The 20,930-nt window shown below is 37.9% G+C and overlaps 1 protein-coding gene across 4 annotated transcripts in view; it reads right to left on the bottom strand.

The window, feature by feature from the left end:
* The window catches only part of NEIL3 (nei like DNA glycosylase 3), a 347,249-nt gene that overhangs the window by 282,438 nt on the left and 43,881 nt on the right, over window positions 1-20,930 (bottom strand). The window contains exons 2-3 of one of the 4 annotated variants that reach the window (XM_065946471.1): window positions 4,302-4,569; window positions 1,670-1,742 (exon numbers count right to left, since the gene is read on the bottom strand). The exons of 2 other annotated variants lie outside the window; for them this stretch is intronic. The gene's annotated coding sequence lies outside the window, so the exon portion shown is untranslated. The remainder of the gene's footprint in view (window positions 1-1,669; window positions 1,743-4,301; window positions 4,570-20,930) is intronic. One more of the 4 variants, XM_065946470.1, reaches the window with a different exon arrangement.

The raw sequence follows: 20,930 nt of genomic DNA, 5'->3' as shown, positions 1-20,930 counted from the left end.
CTGTGGCTCCTGCCTGATTCTTCTGAAGCCCTGAGCATATGGTTATTTGCTCATGTGGATGATGCAATTTATGCCCCGTTCGAAAATAACAAAATTCTAAGGCTTTGTGCATATTTAGAACAATTAAAAACAATTGAAGGTTTATCATGCCATTTGCAGCCATCCAAACATTTTCTAGCCATTACAAAACATAATAAAACCAATCTCCCATCTCATCTTTGTTTTTAATGCTTTTTCTGAAAAGCTAACTTCACAAATATTCTTGGTTCCTATAATGTACTATTAAGGGGCAATTCAGATCAGAGAACAGGAACAGTGAACTCTGAGCTGAGAACTAGAATTAAAAGGGAGCATTTATCACGAAGAACAAAATGTGCTCTTACACATCAGTGTGAGAGGGGAAGATAAAAATTTTAACCAGAAAAGAAGCAGAGTGAGAAAACTAAAGGCACATTCCGGAGGTTGAGAGAATAGATATGGATAAATGTAGGAATGAAAACCACTGTCAGTAAAGATATCTTTTAAAAACTGACTTTCTTAAATTGGAGGATCATTGCTTTACAATGTTGTAATGGTTTCTGCTGTACAACAAGGCTAATCAGCCATTAGTACTTGTTTCTGTTCAACAAATCTAAGTTGTTTTCAACTCTTGACAACCCCATTGACTATAGTGCACATATATATATATATATATATATATATATATATATATATAAATTTTATGAGTCTAGCATATTACATGGTACAAAGGAAACCACTGGTAAATGTCAGCAATTATTACTGTAATTATCACCATAGCCCTGTTTAGATCATCTCCCTATCTCGACTGTGCCCTCTACTAAAATTTCCCATGAGGAAAGTCATTCCTTTTGATATAAAAGACTCACTGTCTATGACTCTGGCATTCTGACTTAACAGGTTATCAACATGCTATTCACTGTGGTGTATGATATGGGGCTGGTTAGGAGGTACCATACTTCTTTTGTTAGAATTTAATTGAAATAATTTCTCATATTTCCTTCATGCAGTTATTATTACACATTGCATGTAAGAAAGAGAAATTTCTGTATGGATAAAAATGTGTCTATAACCCCAAAGTCACAGTGTTAAGTGGGAGTATAAAATGGAGACTCTTCTTATTTTGTACCTGTTAAGCTAAGAAGCCATGAAATCACTGTCTACAATAAAAAGAAACATGGATTTGGACTTCACCTTCTATTGAGTCCTTGGCCATGGTAATGAGTAATAATATTTTTTCCTCTTAATATATTTCTTAGTAAGCTAAAACATATTATGCATTTACTAGAATAAAAGACCCTCTGGTGTATATACTGTAGCTCAGTAGTAAATAATATGAGTCCAAAAGTAAAAGAAAAATGAGTTAGAGGGCACATAATGGAAAATAATTTTAATTCATTGAATGACTTTTTCAATTAGAATGTTCTAGGAAAAAATACATGGGTTGTTGCATATCTTGAAATCATTGGATCATAATAATAGAAGAAAGATCTTGTTTTATGTTGGAAGTTGCTAATATGTTCATAAGTCCACAGTAGAATTTTATCAATTTTCATAAACAACTACTTATGAAACTATAAATCACTTTCAGACCCTCTTTAAGGATGCACAAAAAAGATAACAAGCATTCATTTTTCAACTTGCAACTTACGCAAGAGATAAGAACTTGGTGCTGATTATCCAGCTGTTTGCAATTCTAAAGATGACTCTCCTCTGTTACTTCCCTTTAGGTAAAAAGGAAAAAGGAAATATTTAGTAATTTTTATCAGTCATACTTTTCAAGCATGAATAGGTATGGAAAATATTTTTTGGTATAAATTTCATATTTCTAAAATACTATTCCAAAGTTATACAAAATAATATTTATCCAATTTTATGAAAAGTAAATGTGATAGCTATTCAGGACTCTCCTACAACCCAAATTAATTTGCTGATGGTATAAACAACAGCCCAAATCTAGTAGTTGGTAGAAAAATTTAACTCATGTCACACTTTTGGACCAAGAGCAATTTCACATACCCCCCTTTGAAAGACCCTTGTTCTAGAAGCTTTGACCCTTCTCATTACTATACACTGTCGGCTGTTTTACTATTAGAATTGCCTTACACTGATCTCCTACCCTTGCATATTTTCAAAAATTATGGCATCTGGTTGAGTGCCAGACATCTGTTAGTGGAGAAACTCTCAGAATTAATTGCTTACGTCCTTTTCTTTTAAGCGGCCTGTGAACTGTGAATAGGCAATGTCAGAAACTATCCCTTTCTGAGCACATTTGCAAGTATGTAGACCGTGGCCTCCTACTTACTCAGGACAGTGCCTGTTTACTGAATGGTGAGTATCTCCCTTCCTATCTCCCCCGAGTGGTGTGGGTCCTGTTGCATTGTCATTTTAAAAATTAATGTCATCCAGCTATAGAAAGGTTCTTAACGTAACTGAGAAATTACTGTCTGTGTTTCTAAGGTATGTCTTTCTTCCATATCCCTTGACTATTTTAAACCTAAACTCCATTTTTAAAGCTTTCTACTGATTTTTAACACACCCTTCCAGTTGTTGTATCTTCCCCTCAATCTTGCCATTAAAAAAGAGTCCAACAGGAATGAATCCCTTTACCTCTGCTCTACTACTTTCTTATTACTAGTTTTAGAAGCAAAGATGCTCCTCCTTCTCTCCCCAAAGGGATGCTTATCCCACATGTATGCATCTCCTCCCCCCTACTGATGGACCTTTCTCATTTGTAAATTAATTATTAACTGAACAATCCTTTCCAGTGCATACTGTGTGCAAGACATCAAACTAGAGGTTATGAATACAGAGATGAAAACCAACTGGATGGACAAGGGATGAGCTAACAACTGACTATAAAAAAACTCTCGTAGTTTCTAAGTTGAGGATAGATCAGGTACAGTGGAGGCTCAGGTTGCAGAAAGGTTACGGGCAAGATGGAAAAGGTTTAAGAAGCAGAAGCCAATATAGAAGTTGAGACTTAAAAAGTCAGTAAGAATTTGCCTGTTGGACAGGCAAGAAAATGCTATATTTGCCTTTCTCTAGAAGCCCTCCTGTAAATTAAATTATTAGCTTTTAAAAATAAAAAAATTTCCAACTTAATGTGAGCACACAGCAGTGATGAGTCAACAGAGAAGGACATGGAGTAATGTCAGCTCTGCTGGGTGAGCCCAGAGGCTCCTCCTAAGATTTCTTGTGAGAACCATACTGATACTAGTATGAACCTTCTGCTTCTAAACTATCTATTATACTCAAAATATTATTATTTTAATAACACTATTAAAATAATAATAAACCATTATAATTTATAATTATTATTTTAAATTTAATATAATATAAATGTTCTAAATAAATAAAATAATGTATTAAAATAAATAATAATAAATTATTGATAAGAAAGAAATTAAAATAATAAATACAGTATAATAAATAATAATAATATTGTTACTTTGGCCATGCCACAGGGCATGTGGGATCTTCATTCCCTAACCAGGCATCTAACTCATGTCCCCTGCACTGGAAGTGCAGTCTTCCAATGGACTGCCAGGGAAGTCCCAAAACATTGTTACTTTTAAAGTTTATTTTTTAAATTCCTTGAAAACTTTTTACTTTGTAGTCCTTTTGTTATGTACAGATGCTTAGAGCTCAAGCCGTAGACCAGACTGTCAGTTCTCTGTGGACCATGGTTCAATCCACTTTTAATTGCCCAAACCAAAGCAATCAACCTCAACTTCATTCAGCTAGTGCTGAACCTTTGACATGTTGACAGGATAATCTGATATATTAATTTTTTCTCTTTTTATTGAAGTATAGTTGCTTTACAACACTGTGTCAGTTACAGGTGCACAGCATGTGGCTCAGCTATTTTTTTCTGATTATATTCAATTATAGGCTATTATAAGATATTAAATATAATTCCTTGTGCTATATAGTAAATCCTTGCTGCTTATCTATTTTATACACAGTGGTTTTTTAGTCCCCTACTCCTAATTTGTCCCTCCCCTGAGATATTCTTGTTCTGTCTGTTATAATTCTTTCCCTCGTCTATTAAAATATTTAAGGCCCTTTCATAAATTCCTTTATCTCAGAAGTATTTGTAAAAAGCTCTTCTGAGGCCACTGTTCTTACACTGGGTGTAAGCAGAGTCTCCCAGAGAGAAACACAGGAAGAAGAAAGCCTTGAAAACTGCTAGAGAGAAGAGGAAACGATTTCTCCCAGAAATAGAGAGGTCTAAAGTGAGTAGCCAAGAAGGCAGTGGCACCCCACTCCAGTACTCTTACCTGGAAAATCCCATGGACGGAGGAGCCTGGTGGGCTGCAGTCCATGGGGTCGCGAAGAGTCGGACACGACTGAGCAACTTCACTTTCACTTTTCAGTTTCATACGCTGAAGAAGGAAATGGCAACCCACTCCAGTGTTCTTGCCTGGAGAATCTCAGGGACGGGGGAGCCTGGTGGGCTGCCATCTATGGGGTCGCACAGAGTCAGACACGACTGAAGCAACTTAGCAGCAGCAGCAGTAGCAAAGTGAGTAGGGCTCATCTACTGATCTGTGGAAGATGGGAAATGGGAGGTGGAAAAATGATTTGAGAGGGTTGTGTGGTACACCCAGGAGAGCTGGATCCTGGGCCCAAGCAAGTCTGTTGAGCCATTTCAGAGATTGAGATGACCCAGGTGGGTCACAGAAGGAGCTAACAGTCACCTGGCTGTAAGGTACCTCAACACTAGTTATGAGATGGCTGTGATTTATTTTTAAATACTTCCTAGCAGACTGTACAATACATATAAGTGTGCTAAAGTTCTGACACTTTCAGAAATCTGTGAGGCTGGTACGGTGGGCAGAATTCTAAGGTGGTCCCTAAACCCTGCCAGTTCCCTAAGTAAACATTCTTCCCATTATTCACATATTAGTCTAGGTACTGCTGTGAAGGGAGTCTACAGGTGTAACTAACATTCCAAATCAGTTGATTTAGAGATTATACTGGAGGGACTATAAAATTGTACTAGGAGGTTATAAATTAGTTCTCTTTGCCTCAAAACATTAGCATTGAAGATCTAATGATAGACTACCAAGAGTTTTTGGAGATTGTACCAGTATAAATACCAGATTAATTAGAGCACCTAATTAGAGCACTGGTTCAATAAATTTCTTTAATACCTAGAATCAAATAAAATTAAACACAAAATACCATGAATTCATAAGAAATAAGCAATTCTATTTTTACTTTTAGCACTGCTGTGGAATGGGGTTTCTTCTTTATTGTTCACTGAAAATATGCTTTAAAAGAGGGAAAATGTCTCAGTAAAATCTATCAAGTTACATTTTACACAACTGTGATTTACCTAAATAGCTGCCTCCATGACTCCTGCTGGTCAGAAAACGTCAGCTTCTTGTGTTTCTGCACAGTTTACAAGCAGAAACTTCCCTTTTGTCCCAGATTGTCTTTTCAAAGACGTGTGTATAGTGAACAACCCTGAAGAACACCATGTTCCCTCCGCTCAGAGCAAAGGGCAGATTTCCCTTCTGTTCAGGGTAATAAAGATGACGTCTTCTCCCTGAACAAACGCCAGGCTTGCTTGTGCCTGTTATGCAAAGATTCAGGCTGTGTGTCTGACTCCTCAGGGTGCTGCCTCCCTGCCTCATGTGTGGCATCCACGTGGACCCGCTGGCATCACACTCACGTAACTTGGGGAACTAGGAGAACCTACACAAATATGCCATGTTCATGCTGTTTCCCGTGGCATGAATAGTAAGTACTTCATCACCAATTCAGGAGTCTCGTGTCTTCTGCTAGCGTCAGTGAAACAGGCAGAACACCTGGTTAGCTGCAATTAGCATAAAACTATATCCCTCAAAGTTCTTGAGACTAATTTGCTTATAAACACAACTGGTTCCCAGCACACTCTAGGCATTTTCTAGTTTATAAAATAGGTTTTTGGTAAAAAAATAACTAATGTATCTTTCCTCATTGATTTGTATAATATAGGTAATGAGAAAACTTTTCTTAATAACTTCTAGATATATGATTTATTTAAAGAAATTAAAATGGACACTTTCATAACCTTCAAATCCCAGAAAAGCCCTTATCTTCTTAAGTCACTGGGGGAATTTGGCTTCAATCACTTCCAACTTTACCAACAAAAAGAATAATAACAAAGGAATGTTCTTTGCTCATTTATTTGTAATTGCCAAAATTTGGGGGTGCAAAAAGAAATACCTTTTCAGAATGTACCTGTTTTGACTAATTATAGAAATAAAATATTCTCATTAATTCTCCTTCCTAAGTGCTCTATCAAATTCCTTGCAAGAATGCTATTAATTTTCTTCATTGTTTACTGTAAGAAAGTTGTTTCAAAACATTAATGAAAGAGAAAACTATGATAACAAACTTTACGCAAAGTGACTTCAAGCACTTTATTCTATTAAACATTTCCTCAGCTATAAACTAATTTAGTAAATATAAACACTTTTATTTTACATATAAATTTAAAAAATCCTTATTTCAGAAATATATTGCGTAAAGCTGATGGCTCTGCAGACATAATCACTTTGGACCTGTTTACTGAATCAAGCCTATAATGGGTGGTCAGATGACCATGTGCGTACCTGCAGCCAGTCTTTCTCTGGAACCAATTAACACCATTAAGAGGATGGAGAAGGTCTTTAAATGCCTGCTCTTTAACATCCTAGAGTGTTATATAGCTGGCCAGTCCTTTTGTTTTGATTTGCTTTGATTTCATCTTCTGGATGGTTTGTTACTGAGTCTTCTAGCATCTCTAAAGCATAATGGTTTGGGGGAAGTTTTTAAGATCAAGAAAACACAAAAACATGTACAACCTTTCAACTAAGGAAAAAAAAAGTCTTCATAGTTCAGTGTAGGATGCATGATATAACCAATGCCTGTATAGTCAAAAAGGGTTCATTTTTTGCTTGCTTGTTTGTTTTTCAGGAGATAGTATTCTGCAAGAAAGAAAGTAGGGAGACAGTGAACAAACAGACAGACAGACAGGGGCAAGGACAGAGAAATACAGAGACACAGGAAGAGGGGAGGAAGACCCTGGATTGTGAAGAACTGCTCAAATAGTGAATAAAATAACAAAGTGACTTTAAATTCTCTAGATACCATGAATAACCCATTCTTCTACAACCTGCAGAGGATAGCGATTATAAGCCATATATCTACAAGGAAATGGGTGCTTTTTTGGACCAACAGTTTGATAAAGGAGTTTTGCCAGCTCTAAAGACTTCAAATTCTTTTGTGTGTTTTTTTTCAGCTGGAGGAGGTGATGAGTTAAATGAACCATCAGCACACAAGACGTATCATTGTATATTCAGCAGCTCTGAGGCATCTCCCTTCATCTCTTGCCTTATTCCACCCTTCTTTTACTCCTACAGCTAGGAGGAGAAGGGAGATTTTGTAGCTAAGCTACCAACGCATTTGTTTTGTAGGACCTCCAATCCATGATATCTCAATCAATCATTTTGGAGGTGGTGCTAATGAAGTCAAGGGTACAAATTTAGACTCCACCTGAGCCAGTTATTTGGCAGCAGATAACCTCACTGTTATCAGAAACTGAAAAATGTGCAAGCATGAATTTATTCATGTATTAATTTAACTATATTTGTGGTTCCTGACTATACATCCTATGCCATGGCAGGCCATAATGGTACAATAGTGATTAAGGTAACCATAGGTTATATAGTGAGGGAGGTAAAAATAAATGAACATAAAATGAAAATAAAAAACAAATGAATAATGAGCAACTGGGTTAGAAATAATTTACTCAACAAACAGAGTGATATGATAGAGAGGGTAATTAAGAGGGGTACTTGGACCCACATTGGATAGAATAATTTGACACATTTGGAGGGGGTCTACATTTAAATTGAAGCTTAAAGAATGGTTGAGCTATGAGCAGAGCAGGATAAAGTTTGTAGGAAGGAGTGTTCCATGCAGGTGGAAAAGACTTTGCTGTGTCAGAGAAAATAAAAGGAAGACAAGATGACTTTCATGGGCTGATCATAAAAGATACTGAACTGAAATGACGCTGGGGAGGGAGGCATGAGTCAAATTATTGTGGCCCCAGTAGGGTGACAAGAGTTTTGGATTTTAAGTTTGATAAGAAGATGGTGATTGGCTTTCAAGCAGAAGACAGGTAAAATCCATTTTGCCCTTTAAGTAGATGACTGGAGATGGTAAAAGGATGAGGACTAAGAGAGGAAATCAGAAGTCAGATAGAGGATTGTGGTGCATATATTTATACTGATCTCCATAGATGCATTCTCTACCTTTCCTCAAACTCTTCTTATCCTTCCCTTCCTCACTCCCTTGACGTCCCCTGCCCCAGAGCAGAATAGGAAATGACCTCTTTTTAGTTTTTTTTAGCTTATGCAATGCAAAAAAATCTAATTGGCTTTTAAGAATGGAGGGCAATTTTCAGAAATAATGAAGAGAACAAAATAGCTTATGTTTTAAAACAATCATTATCATATCAGTTAGAAAATTGCAGTAAGAACAATGAAGAACACACAGGAATAATATTCAAAAGCTAATTCCCTCTTCTGCAAGTGCAGCATGACCTCAGAATGGATATACAGTGTTAGAAGAGCTTTACTGGTTGTTCCAAGTGAACGTCAACATTCTAGGAATCAGCGAACTAAGATGGACTGGAATGGGTGACTTTAACTCAGATAACCATTATATCAACTACTGTGGACAGGAATCCCTTAGAAGAAATGGAGTAGCCATCATGGTCAACAAGAGAGTCCTAAATGCAGTACTTGGATGCAATCTCAAAATGACAGAATGATCTCTGTTTGTTTCTAAGGAAAACCATTCAGTATCACAGTAATCTAAGCCTATGCCCCAGCTAGTAATGCTGAAGAAGCTGAACTTGAACGGTTCTATGAAGACCTACAAGACCTTTTAGAACTAACACCCAAAAAAGATGTCCTTTTCATTATAGGGGACTGGAATGGAATGGAAGTCAGGAAATACCTGGAGTAACAAGCAAATTTGGCCTTGGAGTACAGAATGAAGCAGGGCAAAGGCTAATAGAGTCTTGCCAAGAGAACACACTGGTCATAGCAAACACCCTCTTCCAACAACACAAGAGAAGACTCTACACATGGACATCACCAGATGGTCAACACTGAAATCAGATTAATTATATTCTGTGCAGCCAAAGATGGAGCAGCTCTATACAGTCAGAAAAACAAGCCCAGGAGCTGACTGTGGCTCAGATCATGAACTCCTTATTGCCAAATTCAGACTTAAATTGAAGAAAGTAGGGAAAACCACTAGACCATTCAGGTTATGACCTAAATCAAACCCCTTATGACTATACAGTAGAAGTGAGAAATTGATTTAAGGGCCTAGATCTGATAGACAGAGTGCCTGATAAACTATGGATGGAGGTTCGCGACACTGTACAGGAGACAGGGATTAAGAACATCCCCATGGAAAAGAAATGCAAAAAACCAAAACGGTTGTCTGAGGGGGTCATACAAATAGCTGTGAAAAGAAGAGAAGTGAAAAGCAAAGGAGAAAAGGAAAGTTATTCCCATCTGAATGCAGAGTTCCAAAGAATAGCCAGGAGAGAGAAAAAAAAAAGCCTTCCTCAGCCATCAATGAAAAGAAATAGAGGACAAGAACAGAATGGGAAAGACTAGAGATGTCTTCAAGAAAATTAGAGATACCAAGGGAACGTTTCATGCAAAGATGGGCTCGATAAAGGATAGAAATGGTATGGACCTAACAGAAGCAGAAGAAGAGGTGGCAAGAATACACAGAAGAACTGTACAAAAAAGGTCTTCACAACCCAGATAATCACGATGATGTGATCGCTCACCTAGAGCCAGACATCCTGGAATGTGAACTCAAGTGGGCCTTAGGAAGCATGACTAAGAACAAGGCTAGTGGAGGTGATAGAATTCCAGTTGAGCTATTTCAAATCCTGAAAGATGATGATGTGAAAGTGCCACGCTCAATATGCCAGCAAATATGGAAAACTCAGCAGTGGCCACAGGACTGGAAAAGGTCAGTTTTCATTCCAATCTCAAAAAAAGGCAATGCCAAAGAAGGCTCAAACTACCGCACAATTGCACTCATCTCACACGCTAGCAAAGTAGCACTCAAAATTCTCTAAGCCGGGCTTCAGCAAAATGTGAACCGTGAACTTCCAGATGTTTAAGCTGACTTTCGGAAAGGCAGAGGAACCAGAGATCAAATGCCAATGTCTGCCTGATCATAGAAAAAAGCAAGAGAATTCCAGAATATTTCTGCTTTACTGACTGTGCCAAGGCTTTTGACTGTGTGGATCACAATAAACTGTGGAAAATTCTGAAAGAGATGGGCATACCAGACCACCTGACCTGTCTCTTGAGTAAACTGTATGCAGGTCAGGAAGCAACAATTAGAACTGGACATGGAATAACAGACTGGTTCCAAATAGAAAAAGGAGTACATCAAGTCTGTATATTGTCACCCTATTTATTTAACTTATATGCAGAGTACATCATGAGAAATGCTAGACTGAAAGAAGCACAAGCTGGAATCAAGATTGCCAGAAGAAATATCAATAACCTCAGATATGCAGATGACACCACCCTTATGGCAGAAAATGAAGAGGAACTAAAAAGCCTCTTGATGAAAGTGAAGGAGGAGAGTGAAAAAGTTGGCTTAAAGCTCAACATTCAGAAAACTAAGGTCATGGCATTTGGTCCCATCACCTCATGGCAAATAGATGGGGAAACAGTGGAAACAGTGTCAGACTTTATTTTTGGGGGCTCCAAAATCACTGCAGATGGTGATTGCAGGCATGAAATTAAAAGACACTTACTCTTTGAAGGAAAGTTATGACCAACCCAAATAGCATGTTAAAAAGCAGAGACATTTCTTTGCCAACAAAGGTCCATCTAGTCAAGGCTATGGTTTTTCCAGTAGTCATGTATGGATGTAAGAGTTGGACTGTGAAGAAAGCTGAGCGCCGAAGGATTGATGCTTTTGAACTGTGGTATTGGAGAAGAGTCTTGAGAGTCCCTTGGACTGCAAGGAGATCCAACCAGTCCATCCTGAAGATCAGTCCTGGGTGTTCATTGAAAGGACTGATGCTGAAGCTGAATCTCCAATACTTTGGCCACCTGATGTAAAGAGTTGACTCATTGGAAAAGACCTTGATGCTAGAAGGGATTGGGGGCAGGAGGAGAAGGGGACGACAGAGGATGAGATGGCTGGATGGCATCACCAACTCGATGGGCATGGGTTTGGGTAAACTCCGGGAGTTGGTGATGGACAGGGAGGCCTGGCGTGCTGCAATTCATGGGGTCCCAAAGAGTCGGACACGACTGAGCAACTGAACTGATTTGATTGGTTGTTCCATGCCCTTCTCTACATTGTAAAACAAATAACAGCAATTTTTCTTCAGTGTTCCAGGGCACAGAGAAAACAGTACACATTTTCAATAACTGCATGCTCCTCATTCAAACTTTCACTATTTCATTTTTCTATTTGCACTGGTTAGCTGTTTTTTTAAGATTTTTATTTATTTATTTATTTTTTTTTTTGATGAGGAGCATTTTTAGTCCTCAGTGCATTTGTTACAGTACTGCATGTGCTTTCTGTTGTGTTTTTTTTCTCTTGCCACAAGGCATGTGTGATCTTAGCTCCCAGACAAGGGATCAAACCCACGCTTCCTGCCCTGGAAGGTGAAGTCTTAACTACTGGACCACCAGGCAAGTCCCTGGTTAGTTTTTTTGTATTTATGTCTTAGATCATATTTTAATTTTATTTTTAAATGTTTTCAAAAAAAGCTGCAAAAGAGCCACCATAATGTAAATATTGTTTGCAACTACTATCTAAGTATCAAAAGAAAAAAATCAAGAAACTTTACTTTGATGCAAATATTTTGAGCAAAAAACAAATTGTTTGGAACAGAGACACTTCAAACCCAGAAGTGGTGCGAAACTCAGAGGCGGGTGTTCTAGGGCAGTATATACCGAGGGGATCAGGTAGCTGCTTAACTTCTACAGTGACTGGTGGTTACTACAATCGGAGTTTCTAGACAGCAAGGGATTCATTAAAAGTAATCATCTTACACGATTTTAGGAGGACAACTTAAGTTTAGTTTACGATCACTAGAAGAATTTATAAGAAATAACCTAAGTTATATTTTACTTGCATTCCTGAACTATCATGATTATCTATGTCATGAAGATCCTTTTTGTACAGTTCTTCTGTGTATTCTTGCCACCTTTTCTTAATATCTTCTGCTTCTGTTTGGTCCATACCATTTCTGTCCTTTATTGTGCCCATCTTTGCATGAAATGTTCCTTTGGTATCTCTAATTTTCTTGAAGAGATCTCTAGTCTTTCCCATTCTATTGTTTTCCTCTATTTCTTTGCATTGATCACTGAGGAAGGCTTTCTTATGTCTCCTTTCTATTTTTTTGGAACTCTGCATTCAAACGGGTATATCTTTCCTTTTTTCCTTTGCTTTTCACTTCCCCCTTTTCACAGCTTTTTGTAAGGCCTTCTCAGACAGCCATTTTGCTTTTTTGCATTTCTTTTTCTTGGGGATGGTCTTGATTCCTGTCTCCTGTACAATGTCATAAACCTCCATCCATAGTTCACCAGGCACTCTGTCTATAGGATCTAGTCCCTTAAACCTATTTCTCACTTCTACTGTATAGTCATAAGGAGTTTTATTTACATCATACTTGAATGGTCTAGTGGTTTACTCCACTTTCTTCAATTTCAGTCTGAATTTGGCAATAAGGAGTTCAGATCTGAGCCACAGTCAGCTCCTGGGCTTGTTTTTGCTGACTGTATAGAGCTTCTCCATCTTTGGCTGCACAGAATATAATCAATCTGATTTTGGTGTCGACCGTCTGGTGATGTTGATGTGTAGAGTCTTCTATTTCATTGTTGGAATAGGGTGTTTGCTATGACCAGTGTGTTCTCTTGGCAGAACTCTGTTAGCCTTTGCCCTGCTTCATTCTGTACTCCAAGGCCAAATTTGCCTGTTACTCCAGGTGTTTCCTGACTTCCATTCCATTCCAGTCCCCTATAATGAAAAGGACATCTTTTTTGGGTGTTAGTTCTAAAAGGTCTTGTAGGTCTTCATAGAACTGTTCAACTTCAGCTTCTTCAGTGTTACTGGTCGGGCATAGGCTTGGATTACCGTGATATGGTTTGCCTTGGAAACGAATGAGATCATTCTGTCATTTTTGAGATTTCATCCAAGTACTGCCTTTTGGACTCTTTTGTTGACTATGATGGCTACTCCATTTCTTCTAAGGGATTCCTGCCCACAGTAGTAGATGTAATGGTCATCTGAGTTAAATTCACCCATTCTGACATTAGGGCAGTATCATCTGAGGTTATTGATATTTCTCCCCGCAATCTTAATTCCAGTTTATGCTTCATCCATCCAAGCATTTTGCACGGTATATTCTGCATATAAGTTAAATAAGCAAGGTGACAACATACAACCTTGACATACACCTTTCCAAACTTTGAACCTGTCTGTTGTTCCATGTCTGGTTTTAACTGTTGTTTCTTGACCTGGGTACAGGTTTCTCAGGAGGTAGATAAGGTGGTCTGGTATTCTCATCTCTTTAAGAATTTTCCAGTTTGTTTTGAACCACACAGTCAAAGGCTTTAGCATTGACAATGAAGCAGAAGTAGATATTTTTATGGAATTCCCTTGCTTTCTTTATGATCCACTGGATGTTGGCAGTCTGCCTTTTCTAAATCCAGCTTGAACATCTATTAAGTTCTCGGTTCACATACTGTTGAAGCCTACCTTGAAGGATTTTGAGCAATACCTTGCTAGCATGTGAAATGAGCACAATTGTGTGGTAGTTTGGACATTCTTTGGTACTGTCTTTCTTTGGGATTGGAATGAAACTGACCTTTTCTAGTCCTGTGGCCACTGGGGAGTTTTCCAAATTTGCTGGCATACTGACTGCAGCATTTTAATAGCATCATCTTTTAGGATTTAAAACAGCTCAGCTGATATTCCATCACTTCACTATAATGTTCCTAAGGTCCACATGACTTCATATTCCCATATGTCTGGCTCTAGCTGAGTGACCACCCCATTGTGGTATTTGGGTCATTAAGATCTTTTTTTATAGAGTTCTTCTGTGTTTTCTTGCACCTCTTCTTAATATCTTCTGCTTCTATTAGGTCCAAACTGCTTCTGTCCTTTATCATGCCCATCTTTGCATGAAATGTTCCCTTGGTATCTCTAATTTTCTTGAAGAGATCTCTAGTCTTTCCATTCTATTGTTTTCCTCTATTTTTTTTCTCCTTTGCATTGTTCACTTAAGAAGTCTTTCTTATCTGTCCTTGCAATTTGAAACTCTGCATTCAGATGAGTGTATCTTTCCTTTTCTCTTTGCCTTGTACTAATAATGAAAGGGTATTTAAGCAATAAAGAAATTCTCGAGCAGTCTTTAGGGTCACTATATTAACAAGTTTACAGTTAATTTATATAATTACCACATTGAAGTAGAGGCATAGAGTTTTTAACTTTTACAGATAGTTAAATTCCTGAAATTTGTACTGAGTTTATATAAAATGTATGACTATAGCTCTCTTCTCAAGATCATCAATGCTCCTAATATCATGTTTTATGTTATTATGTACAAACCAAGCCAGGTAGAATATTAAATAGCAACCTGATTAGGAACTGAAAGCCAGCCAACCCTCATATATTGTTTAGAAATAAGAATTCAAAGTTTTTCTTCAGCTTCTGGATTACAATACAGTTTCAGAATTTTTGTATGCATCACTTTGTCTGAAATAATTAACAAAGTCATTACCTCAACAGTAATGTGCCAATGGTATGACCATATGGGGGTAATTTCATTTCAGTTTAGTTCAGTCGCTCAGTCGTGTCCGACTCTTTGCAACCCCATGAACTGTAGCACACCAGGCCTCCCTGTCCATCACCAACTCCCAGAGTCCACCCAAACCCATGTCCATTGAGTCGGTGATGCCATCCAACCATCTCATCCTCTGTCGTCCCCTTTTCCTCCTGCCCTCACTCTTTCCCAGTATCAGGGTCTCTTCCAATGAGTCAGCTCTTCGCATGAGGTGGCCAAAGTATTGGAGTTTCAGCTTCAGCATCAGTCCTTCCAATGAACACCCAGGACTGATCTTTAGGATGGACTGGTTGGATCTACATGCAGTCCAAGAGACTCTCAAGAGTCTTTTCCAACACCACAATTCAAAAGCATCAATTCTTTGGTGCTCAGATTTCTTTATAGTCCAACTCTCACATCTATACCTGCCCACTGGAAAATTACAGGGGGTAATTTACTGTCTTATATTATTTTATCATAAGTAAGATATTTGCTTATTATTGTAGATACTGTTGAATTTACAAATCCCTTAGCAACAGTCCAGTCAATTGTTTTTACAAAGCTTTGGAAACAAAATCTTAACCAATAGTGAATTTACATTAATTAGAAATATATTGTGTCCTTCCCCTTCTAAGATCACTTTCATCTGCCCAAGATTCAGCTCCAGAAAATTTTTATGTTTAATTTTTAGTCATATTTTGGCAAAACAGCGACACTCACATGGTTGCCAAATTGGGCCAGATGGAAAAGTTGATCTGATGGCACTGCCGTTTCAATGTCTTCATTTCCAAGTATTTTGCTATCCTTTCCTATGTCCCAACCTACTCATTCTCAGCACACACAGTCACATCAAAATGCGTGTCCCTCTGCATGAAGGACCCTTTAACTGTAAGAATAAAATCTCCATGTGTCAATGGAGCTTTGCTGCTGAATGTCCTCATACAACTTACAGGAATTAGTTGTTTGTTTGTTTTTTTTAAAGAAACCAAAAAAGCATGTAAATAATTCACATAACTTATATGTTCTGGTAGAGAAACATAAACACTAAAAATATATTTTAGTAAAATCTTGTATGGATTGTTGTCATTTGATAGATACAATTCAAATATCTATAAAGCCTGAACACTCAAATTTGTGTCTGTAATGAAAATAAACTGTGTGGGATTTGTAATGAATCTTGACAACAATAAGCACTGAGGTAAAAGAAAAACACTTCAGCTGAGTATTACCATTAAATCACATAAACATAACTGTAGAATTTTGCCAAAATTCCTTGGAAAATGGATTGAATAATACTTTTCACTGTTTTTAGTAAAACAAACTATAAAAAATATAATTTTCCAATAGTAAAAATTTCCCTTCCTCTGAAATCTTGGAAAGTTTTTAAAAAGTGATTATTCACAGGCACGCGTTAAAGACACATTTTTAAAAATCCATTTTTACTAGATAATTCCCCGAAGACTGTATGGACTTTAAAGATTTTCTGAGTACTTGCTTTGAAAATCTGTGCCACTTCAGTAGGCAAATTTAAAAGTTAACACAAATTTGGAATCTTACACTAAATTAATTTTATAAAATTTGTTTTTATTTTTTCTACTTAAGATAAATGCTTTCAGTTTTTACTTTTTTTCCATTTTCATTATTTGTAACATTACCAAACTGGTGATTGTCAGAATCCATTCCTCTCTAGTTATCAAAGCATTAAGATTTATCTAAAACTGTCACCACTTCAGGTTCTTCCTAGAAGGTAAGCAAAGTATTTAAGATAAAACAAATCCTTTTGCAGAAACAGTCTTCTCCAATCTGAGGATCTACCCTCTTTATAGCACAGATAGAATAAAGATATTTCTGACTCTATTCCTAGCAAAATAGAGTATATTACAGGATTGTTCAAAACAATGTTTGTTTTCTGTCATTCTTTCAACAGAAAGTCCTGCCTTCGATGGGTAGCAAACTACAGCTAGCCCATCAGTGAGATTTTAATAACTTATTCACAGGCTATGGTAACTGTTCATTAACAAAGGTTTCTTTGTTCATGTCTTTATTGTCTATTCATTTTATGTTACTGTGGCAAGAGGTGACAAGAATGCATAGAAGAACTAACAAAAAAGATCTTAATGACCCAGATAACCACAACAGTGTGATCACTCACCTAGAGCCAGACATCCTGGAATGGGAAGTCAAGTGGGCATTAGGAAACATTACTGCAAACAAGTTAGTGGAGGTGATAGGATTCTAGTTGAGCTATTTCAAATCCTAAAAGATGATGCTGTGAAAGTGCTGCACTCAATACACCAGCAAATTTGGAAAACTCAGCAGTGGCCACAGGACTGGAAAAGATCAGTTTTCATTCCAATCCCAAAGAAAGGCAATGCCAAAGAATGCTCAAACTAGTGCACAATTGCACTCATCTCATACGCTAGCAAAGTAATGCTCAAAATTCTCCAAGCCAGGCTTCAACAGTATGTGAACTGAGAACTTCCAGATGTTCAAGCTGGATTTAGAAAAGGCAGAGGAACTAGAGATCAAATTGCCAACAACTGTTGGATCATAGAAAAAGCAAGGGAGCTCCAGAAAATCATCTACTTCTGCTTTATTGACTATGCTAAAGCCTTTGACTTTGTGGATTACAACAAACTGTGGAAAATTCTACAAGATATAGGAATACCAGACCACCTGACCTGCCTCCTGAGAAATCTGTATGCAGGTCAAGAAGCAACAGTTAGAACCGAACATGGAACAACAGACTGGTTCCAAACTGGGAAAGGAGTACATCAAGGCTGTATATTGTCACCCTGCTTATTTAACTTATATGCAGAGTAAAGCATGCAAAATGCCAAGCTGGATGAAGCACAAGTTGGAACCGATTGCTGTGCAAAAATATCAATAACCTCAGATACGCAGACAACACCAACCTTATGGCAGAAAGCAAAGAGGAATTAAAGAGCCCCTTGATGAAGGTGAAAAAGGACAGTGAAAAAGCTGGCTTAAAACTCAACATTCAAAAAACTAAGATCATGCTATCTGGCCCCATCCCTTCATGGAAAATAGATGGGGAAACAATGAAAACAGTGATAGACTTTATTTTCTTGGGCTTCAAAATCACTGTGGATCATGACTGCAGCCATGAAATTAAAAGATGCTTGTTCCTTGGAAGAAAAGCAATGAAAACCTACACAGCATATTAAAAAGCAGAGACATTACTTTGCCTACAAAGGTCCATAGGTTCAAAGCTATGGTTTTTCCAGGAGTCATGTATGGGTGTGAGAGTCTCAAAAAAAAATGGCTGAGCACCAAAGAACTGATGCCTTTGAACTGTGGTGCCGGAGAAGACTCTTGAGAGTCCCTTGGACTATAAGGAGATGAAACCAGTAAATCCTAAAGTAAATAAATCCTGAATATTCATTGGAAGGACTGATGCTCTAACTCCAATACTATGATGTGAAGAGCTAATTCATTGGAAAAGTTTCTGATGCTGGGAAAGGTTGAAGCAGAAGAAGAAGGAGACAACAGAGGTTGGAATGGTCGGATATGGCATTACCAACTCAATGGACATAAGTCTGAGCAAACTCTGGGATATCATGAAGGGCAGGGAAGCCTGGTGTGCTGCAGTCTATGGATCGCAAAGAGTCAGACACGACTGAGCAACTAAACAACAACAATGCCATTGCAAGTTCAGTTAAAATAATATATATAGACGTACACATAGGAATGATGAGTATGGAACAATATGTCAGATTGGAAGATAAATTTGGCTTTAACAGGAGAAATTGTTAACTTGTTCTCAATAGTGGGACACAGGAAGTAGTGTAGCACTAGACATTTCAGTATTAACACATCAGGATAGTTTATCGTGGACAAAATTTTTGTGAGAGACTCTAAGTTCAATTTATAAAGCAGTGAATGAGACCAGAGAGGAAACATCTTAAATAACTAAAATTATCAAAGCATATTTACGACCTACATGTTGCTGTTCAGTACCTGAATATGAAATTTATATATGCGGTGCTTTATATTGAAATTGTAATCACTACAGACCGAAAACACTGTAAGCTTACCCTCTGTTCCACAATCCTGCATGGGAATTAATTCCTTCTTATCTTTCTTCATGATGCTAATTTCCAGCTACCATGTCTTAGACCTCACCTCAAATGTTCAAATCCAAAGTTGAGCTCGTATTTTGCTTCTTTCGGCCTCAACAACTGCTCCATTCTGGATTACTTTTTCTCCCTCTGTAACCCAATTAAACTTATCTCTGCTATACCACTGTTAGACTGTGGTGGTAGGTTAACTTGCATACATCTTCTTTAGCTAAATTGTTTCCATTTCATTGTTTTAAAGCCTGTTTTGTATGCTTCTTACTGTTGTTACTGTAGCTAGCACAAGCTTCAGTTCAGTTCAGTTCAGTCGCTCAGCCCTGTCTGACACTTTACGACCCACTGCAGCACACCAGGTTTCCCTGTCCATCACCAGCTCCTGGTACTTTCTCAAACTCATGTCCATCGAGTTGGTGATGTCATCCAACTATCTCATCCTCTGTCGTCTCCTTCTCCTCTTGCCTTCAATCTTTCCCAGCATCAGGGTCTTTTCAAATGAGTCAGTTCTACACATAAGGTAGACAAAGTATTGGAGTTTCAGCTTCAGCATCAGTCCTTCCAAAGATCTGGTTGGATCTCCTTGCAGTCCAAGGGACTCTCAAGAGTCTTCTCCAACACCACAGTTCAAAAGCATCAATTCTTCAGCGCTCAGCTTTCTTTATGATTCAACTCTCACATCCATACATGACTACTGGAAAAACCATAGCTTTGACTAGATGGACTTCTGTTGAAAAGTAATGTCTCTGCTTTTTTTGTTTGTTTGTTTGTTTTTTATTTTTTTTAATTTTTTTGGGGGGGGGGGTTTTGTCATACATTGACATGAATCAGCCATGGAGTTACATGTATTCCCCATCCCAATCCCCCTCCCACCTCCCTCTCCACCTGATTCCTCTGGGTCTTCCCAGTGCACCAGGCCCGAGCACTTGTCTCATGCATCCAACCTGGGCTGGTGATCTGTTTCAAGAGAACAGCATGCATATTATCTATAGTGTCTCTGCTTTTTAAAATGCTACCTAGGCGATCCCTCTGGGTCTTCCCAGTGCACCAGGCCCAAGCACTTGTCTCATGCACCCAACCTAGCTGGTGATCTGTTCCACTATAGATAATATACATGTTTCGATGCTGTTCTAGCGAAACATCCCACGCTTGCCTTCTCCCACAGAGTCCAAAAGTCTGTTCTGTACATCTGTGTCTCTTTTCCTGTTTTGCATACAGGGTTATCATTACCATCTTTCTATATTCCATATATATATGTGTTAGTGGGAGGGGGGATCGGGATGGGGAATACATGTAAATCCGTGGCTGATTCATGTCAATGTATGACAAAAACCACTACAATATTGTAAAGAAATTAGCCTCCAACTAATAAAAATAAATGAAAAAAAAAAAAATGCTACTGAGGTTGGTCACAGCTTTTCTTCCAAGGAGCAAGCGTCTTTTACTTTAGTGGCTATGGTCACCATCTGCAGTGATTTTGGAGCCTAAAAAAATAAAGTCTCTCACTGTTTCCATTATTTCCCCATCTATTTACAATGAACTGAAGGGACTGGATGCCATAATCTTAGTTTTCTGAATGTTGAGTTTTAAGCCAATTTTTTTACTCTCCTCTTTCAACTTCATTAAGAGGCTCTTTAGTTCTTTTTCACTTTCTGCCATAAGGGTGGTGTCATCTGCATATCTGAGGTTATTGATATTTCTCCCAGCAATCCTGATTCCAGCTCGGGCCTCCTCCAGCCTGGCATTTCGCATGATGTACTTTGTATATAAGTTAAATAAGCAGGGTGACAATATATAGCCTTGATGTATTCCTTTCCCAATTTGGAACCAGTTTGTTGTTCCATGTCCAGTTCTAACTGTTGCTTCTTAACCTGTATACCAATTTCTCAGGAGGCAGGTCAGCTGGTCTGTTATTCCCATCTCTTTAAGAACTTTCCATAATTTGT

Source organism: Muntiacus reevesi, chromosome 10 (genome assembly GCF_963930625.1).
Source record: "Muntiacus reevesi chromosome 10, mMunRee1.1, whole genome shotgun sequence".
Lineage (NCBI taxonomy): Eukaryota > Metazoa > Chordata > Mammalia > Artiodactyla > Cervidae > Muntiacus > Muntiacus reevesi.
Note: the sequence above shows the minus strand (reverse complement) of the source record. Positions and strands in the feature narration are given on the sequence as shown.